We start from the raw sequence: 7373 nt of genomic DNA on the forward strand, positions 1-7373 counted from the left end.
TTTGGGACAGAGAGAGACAGAGCATGAACGGGGGAGGGGCAGAGAGAGAGGGAGACACAGAATCGGAAACAGGCTCCAGGCTCTGAGCCATCAGCCCAGAGCCCGACGCGGGGCTCGAACTCACGGACCGCGAGATCGTGACCTGGCTGAAGTCGGACGCTTAACCGACTGCGCCACCCAGGCGCCCCAAGTTGTTGTTTTTTTTCTAATACATTTTGGTATCCTCTGAAATCAATAATGCCGTGTTTTTGTTGTTTGTTTAGGTTTTTTCTGTGCCCTTATTGTCAATATATCTTTAAACATTTTAATAAAATTATAACTCTTTTCAATATGTAGAAACATATCTGGCCTTCTGTCAGTGTATGTTTTATTTTTTATTTTTTTTATTTTATGTTTGGCAACTAGGCCAAGGTTGGCTGCATCACTTCTAGGGCATGATGAAAATTCATGCACCTTTGTTCAAAAGTGCCATTAAAGGTACTGAAAGATAAAGTCTATTTCTTAAAAGATGTTATATTACTTATAAAACATAGTAGAGGCAATGATACTATATGAATTACGACATAAACTTATAAACTATGAAAAAATTGTGGTATCATAATTTTAAACAGTACAATAAGTAATATTACTTTATTAATATATCTTGATTGATTATAAGATTATACTGGCTCTCTTCTCCATAAATTCATTTATTACTTCAACAGAATTTATTCTTTTACCAACTTCGTTTTCAATCAATATAATTGAAAATGACTTCGGCTGTTCTTGGCAGATACAAGATCACAATAACTTGGGGTAATTTTTAATTTTGAGAAAGATCTTTCTGCTGATACAACCAGCACTGGTGCTGGGAGTCTTTTATTGGTAATGATAACGGTGGAATACACTCTGATGAATTATTTCAGAATATAATTTTTAATATAGGTAGGGCTGATGGTTCTCCTGGGACAATTTTCCTAGAAAGATTCAACTCATCGTACATATCAGTTTCATGTAAGTCTGAATATAATTTGAAATGTAAATTTATGTGATGACCGTGTAACACATACTCCGTTACCTGCTCTAATTTCTGGTGGTTGCACCAGAAATGAAAAGACTTTCATGACTTTTATATACGCTAAAACTAGGGGTTGCGAGTAACTTGTTCTGCAAATGTTCTGCAAGACCAGCAAACGTTTCTAATAAATTTTAATTTGATAAGCGAGTGATATCCTGCAATACGAGCCGTACATGAAGCTGAATGCCACATGATTGCAACTAAGCCAAAGGTTCTTGACATTCACTTTGATATACAAGTGCTTTGGATGACAAGCATGTTTCCAGAACAAATTATGTTCACGAACCAAGATTTTGCTATAATTCAAAATTTACATTTGTGCGTCTATTGCTGTGTCTTTCAGGACAAGAACATTTCGCTATGAAAATAGTGTTATTTTCTATCAAATGTGGTGGCTTTTAAATTTAATTTTTATTTCTAAGGTTGTGACATTGGTTTTGACATGTTGCAGTGGTTTTAAAAACCAGAGAAAACTTTCCCAGTGAGGGGCGCCTTCACTCCCAAGGCAAGCTGGCTATATCTCTGCTTCTGCTGCCACTGCTGGGACCAAGATTAGCCTTCCCACCGGGGACTGACCCTAATGTGCATGCAGAACCTTTAGCCCAACTGCTCTGGGTGCACTCTGCCCAAGCCTGCTGCCTGTCCTGCCCAGGGTCCAAGCCCACAGGCACACAATGCCGCCTGGTGGGTCTGGCCTGCTCTCGCACATGCTCCATTGGTCCATCAGACTCCACACAAAACAAAAGTCCAGGGATAAACTTCAGAATTTAATGGCTGAAAACCAGAGCATGAACCCAAGCACAGGGCCCTTCCGCAAGTGTGCATACTGCACAAATTGTGCACCCATGAAGCCAGCCCCAAGGAAGGCTAATATCTAGACGGTGAAACACAAGCTAACTAGTCATCATGTTTGCAGCTTGCATCCATTGTGATTGGGCTGGCATTGCTTCTAATTGCTCAATGCTGATGGCATATGACTCATTAAATAGTTTGAATTCCACCCTAAATGCCTTTTTATTCCCCAGCTACAATCTGGCTATCGCTCTAAAACCCAGCTGCCACATTTTTTCCCTGAAGCCTCTCTTCAGCATCATGATAGAAATTCCTGCTACTCGATCCCACTACTGGTTTATTGTTTCGGTGGACCATTTATTCCAGTAGTCCTTGAGAAAGGGTGCATTGGCCTACCGATCCATTAAAGAAAATATATGATAGTTGATTCTTTTTTTTTAAATTTTTTAAGGCTTATTTTTTATTGAGAGAGAGAGAGACACAGAGCATGAGCAGGGGAGGGGCAGAGGGAGGGGGAGACACAGAATCCGAAGCAGGCTCCAGGCTCTGAGCTGTCAGCACAGAGCCCTACAGAGCCCAACGTGGGGCTCGAACTCACAAACCACGAGATCATGACCTGAGACAAAGTCAGTCATTCCAACAACTGAACCACCCAGGCACCCCAGATGGTTGATTCTTAATTTGATTAATACAGATTTCTAGTTTGAAAAATATATTTTGTCATTTTGAGTGAATTTGGGAGGGGAAGGTTTAAAGTTTCCACTAAGAAGTCTGAAGGGGGGCGCCTGGGTGGCTCAGTCGGTTGAATATCCGACTTCGGCTCAGGTCATGATCTCACTATCCGTGATTTCGAGGCCCACGTCGGGCTCTGTGCTGACAGCTCAGAGCCTGGAGCCTGTTTCAGATTATGTGTCTCCCTCTCTCTCTGCCCCTTCCCCACTCATGCTCTCTCTCTCTCTCTCTCTCTCTGTCAGTAATAAACATTAAAAAAAAATAAAAAAAAGAAGTCTGATGAAATTTTTGTGATATAGCTCATTCTACAACTCCTTTTCTACAACTAAATAGTCACATTCAGAGGTATTGGGGTTGGGGTATCAGTGAGTAAATTTGGGAGGGACAGGATTCCACACATAACATTCCTCTGTCGGACTTTCCAAATTCATGTCTTTCTCACAAGGGAAATATATTCACTGCATCACAACAACCTCCAAGTCTTATCCAATTCCAGCATCAGTTCTAAATTCAAAATCTCAACTGAATAGCTCACCTAAATGAAGGAAGGGTGAGACTTGAGTTGTGATTTCTCCTGAGGCAACGCTCCTCTCCGGCTCTGAAGCTATGACACCAGACCAAAAAATTATCTGCTTCCAAAATACGATGCGTAGACAGTCACAAGATCGGCATTTCCCTTCCAGAAGAAAGAAGGAGAAGAGAAGAAAGAAGAATGGAGTCATGGATCCCAAGCACGTTTGAAAGCTAACATGATCTGAAAGCAAAATAATTTCTCAAAACCCTTGTTGATGTTTCATGCAATTCACAGGGGCGAAGGCATCAGATAAGAGAGCCTCCCCCAGATCTCCATCTGCCCCCCATCTCTCTCCCCGACTTCTGGTAAGAAGCTGATTGTATCTGCAAAGAGTTGTCCACTTACAGCCTTGATGTTTGCTCCAGAAGAATTTTTTTTTGTTTTCTTTCACTTTTTGCAGTATGAAGAGAGTCAGGATTTTCCAGTCTTCAAGTTCTGGCTCTGTTTTGCTTAACAATTCCTTCTTCAACTTATCTCTCTCTTCTTATATTTTATTATAAGCAGCCAGGAGACACCAGGATGGACCTTCCACATTTTGCTGAGAAATCTCCTCAGGAAACTATCCGTCGTTTGTAAGTTCTACCTTCCACAACACACTAGAATACATTTTGGCCAAGTTCTTTGCCACTTTATAGCAAGCGTCTTCTTACTTCCGGGTTCCAATAACTTTTTCTTCATTTCCACCTGAGATCTAACAAGAAGCGACTTGACTCTTCAATGTCTCTGGACATTCTGTTCATAACGACACACGTGTACCACTAAGATGTGGACGATTTCTCTACAGCTCTCTCTTCTTCCTGAGGTCTATATCACCAGACTCCCCTTGAATGTCCATTTTTCTCCCAGCAACCTCTTCAAGGCCTTGTAAGCATTTTCTAACATGCACCTAAAAGTCTTCCAGCTTTTGCCTGTGACACAGTTGTGGCGCCACATTTGCACTGTAGGTATTTGCCCGTAGCAGCGTCTCAGTTTTCTGAACCAAGATCTGTATTAGTTTGCTAAGACTGCTTTTGCAAAGTGCTATAGTCTAGGTGGATTAAGTGACAGAAATCTATTTTCTCACAGTTCTAGAGGCTAGAAGTCAAGATCAAGGTATCAGCAGGGTCAGTTACTTCTGAGGCTCTCTCCTTGACTTGTAGATTGCTGTCTTCTCTCAATGTTTATAGGGTCTTCCTTCTGTAGGTGTCTATGCCTTCATTTCCTCTTTGCACAAAAACCCCAGCCATATTGCATTTGGGGCCCAACAAATGAGCTCATTTTACCTTAATCACCTTTATAACACCCTGTCTCAAAAACAGTCACATTGCAAGGTACTTGTGGTTAGGATTTAAACGTAAGACTTTTTGGAAGATCCAATTCAGCCCATATCACTGGTCCAATATTGTGGCTCCACTAAGCCATCCACCAAGACCCTCATCACCGTTGGATTCTTTCCTTCCCTGTGCCTGGGATAGGACCCTTTTCCTCGTGGCACAAGACGGTGGCTGGATTTCCAGTTATCGCATAGGGCACCTTGAGTAGAAACTTAAGCCAAGCCCTAGGAGGAAAGTATAAGGAGTGATGAGCCCCTTCTTGTTTAAGAAGATTTTTCTGAAAGTCCAGATAACAGTTGCACAGTATGTTACTGACCAGAACTGAGCCACATGACAAGAGCTAAGCTCTAGTGGACCTGAGAAATGAGCTAAATCTCAGTGGGAATATTTTCCTCTGTGAAGTGAGGCTCCGGACACAATTCCCTAGAAGGAGCTTATGCAGCCATCAAATTAATTCCCAAATATTTACTGAAGCATTTACTCTGCACTTGGTGTTACACCAAGGAGACAAGTCATGACGTTCCAAAAGATGTAATTCTTACTCGTTCCAAAATGCAGTCTAATCAGGAGCGCAGACATGCACACAAAACACTATGATGCCATATGATGAAACAGGGGTGTCATGCATGAGGTATGCTGGTAGCTCAGCAGAGAGTGGGATAAAATATTCCTGATGTACAGGCCGGGAGAAGGCAGTCAGGTAAAGGGTCTTGGAGTAAGCGTTTAAGCGGTGTTCATATTGGAGGATCGGTAGGATGCCATCAGGTAGACAAGCTAGAAAGCTACTTATTTATCATTTTAAATTTATGTATGTATTTATTTATTTGCCCTAAACAGCCCTGTTAAGGAGCGAGTCCTAAATTGCCGAGGTGGAATCTTTTGATCCCAAAGACTTCCATTTTCAAGACTACATTTGGTTATCTTCAGAAATGATTGGTCTTATCCAGTATCTTAGTGAGGTTTCAGGGATAGAGTTCAGAATGGAGCTCAGAAAATTAAACCTAGGTGATTCAGAAATTTTAATTAACAAGGGACATGCTTCAAGAGGTACATTTAGGAAGTAATACATCAGAACTTTAAAAGTGCCATAATGTATTCACTAAGGAGAATTGACTTCTCATATCTGCTGACTCTTTCCTTTAAAATCCCATTAATGGTAGAAAAATCCTCCCATCAGACCTGGTTTTCTGAGCCTCACTGTTTTTTAGTAAGGTCATCTTTTTTCAATAGAAAGATACTCTGAAATATTAACTGATGTCTGACTGGAGTAATTTTTTTTTTTATTTACATCTACATGTTTTATACAGTTCAGACCTAGGACATTTCTTCAGCCATAACAGTCATTTTCATGGTTAGTCTTAAATACACTTAAAATCATAGTGTTTCTTAGTTTTGCTGTTAAGACACTTAAGACATCTTATGTGTTTTAGCTTTTACCAAATTATTTAAGAACTGGCTAAATTTGAAAGTTCCAGAAACCTATAAATACCTAGGTTTATTTATTTTTCCATGGGAAGTACTGCATTGTAATTAGATTTTTTTTGTACGAAACTGTGGCAGTTGTATACATGTTTGGAGTTAACTAAGTAATGCAATATACACATTAAAATGTTTTTAATTTATCATAAGAGGATGAATTTAAATCCTCTATAAAATTTGACGTTCCTTTTCAGTTTTTGATGCATAAGAGGCATATGTTTACTGATGTGTAAACAATTAAATTATGTCAAATCTCCAATATTTTACAGAGAAAGGCCTATTAATGAGGTCATTTTTTTTTTAAAAGTTACTCTTATTAGAACAGGGACTGTATCTTTTCCCTTCATTAAAAAAGGAGTTAGTGCCTTATAGCTTTTTATTTTGAAATGATCTCATTATACAATTGAAAGTTAGCGACTTTAGAATCAGTGGCAAAAAATATTCAAATTCATATCCTAAACCAATTTCAGAGTGTTTTCGTTTGTTTATTTTGTTTGAAGAACTGGATCGCCTGTGATTCATTCACCTTCAGTAATACGTTGAGATGAAAGTTCATCTGGTATCACTTCAATTCGGGCACCATCGTTTCCATAACTCAGGGAGAAGTGGAAATATACCATGAGTGATAAGGACATAATAACAAATAAAGAGGGAAAGTAAAACTAGAATGAGGTCAAGCATTATTTATAAATGAGGCCCTAGAAGTGTTTTTAGAATAAACTAGTGGTCAACAGACACTTCATCTGTTAGAAAAAATAATGTATGTGACAGTTAGGGTCATAACACACACGCATGCGCTTTTGACCTCATTGACTTCAGCGATAAAACTATATGCATCATAATATGCAAATCTACCCATGTTTTTTGTGTTAATGTAGATTACACATAAATAAGTGATATCACGAGATTTAAAAAATAAAAATTCTAGGAACTTCAATTTCTGTTATTACTCTAGATGTGGTTTATAATCATAACTGTTTCTTGAACCTTTTCAGTAAAGAAAACTGAATGCGAACATCATGCATTATGGGTATGTAGTCAAGATTAAAACGTTTACTTTTGGGAGAATAATGCTCTCTTATAACAATATTTTTAGAAAAACATGAAAAAACATTAGTTTTCCTGCGATTTGTTTGTAAATGCTAAAGAGCCATGAGAGTCTAACTGATATCTTGAACGCATTCCATTTTGCAGATAAGCAGGATCTGAAATTCGGTTTTCACATTGTTGGCACAAAATCACTTACACAATAAAGTTATATTGTCCCAATCATACTATGATGAGTAGCCAAATATCGCATCTCGAAATAAAAATTCAGCTGTTGCCTCAGAAGTGAAATCACATGCATTTTTAGTACCTTAATTCATAATTAGTCTGTTTGAATTGCCATTAAATGTCTCAATCAATGTGTCATGCTTCACAGCTC

Source organism: Herpailurus yagouaroundi, unplaced genomic scaffold, assembly GCF_014898765.1.
Source record: "Herpailurus yagouaroundi ecotype Mexico unplaced genomic scaffold, PumYag 214, whole genome shotgun sequence".
Taxonomy (NCBI): Eukaryota; Metazoa; Chordata; class Mammalia; order Carnivora; family Felidae; genus Herpailurus; species Herpailurus yagouaroundi.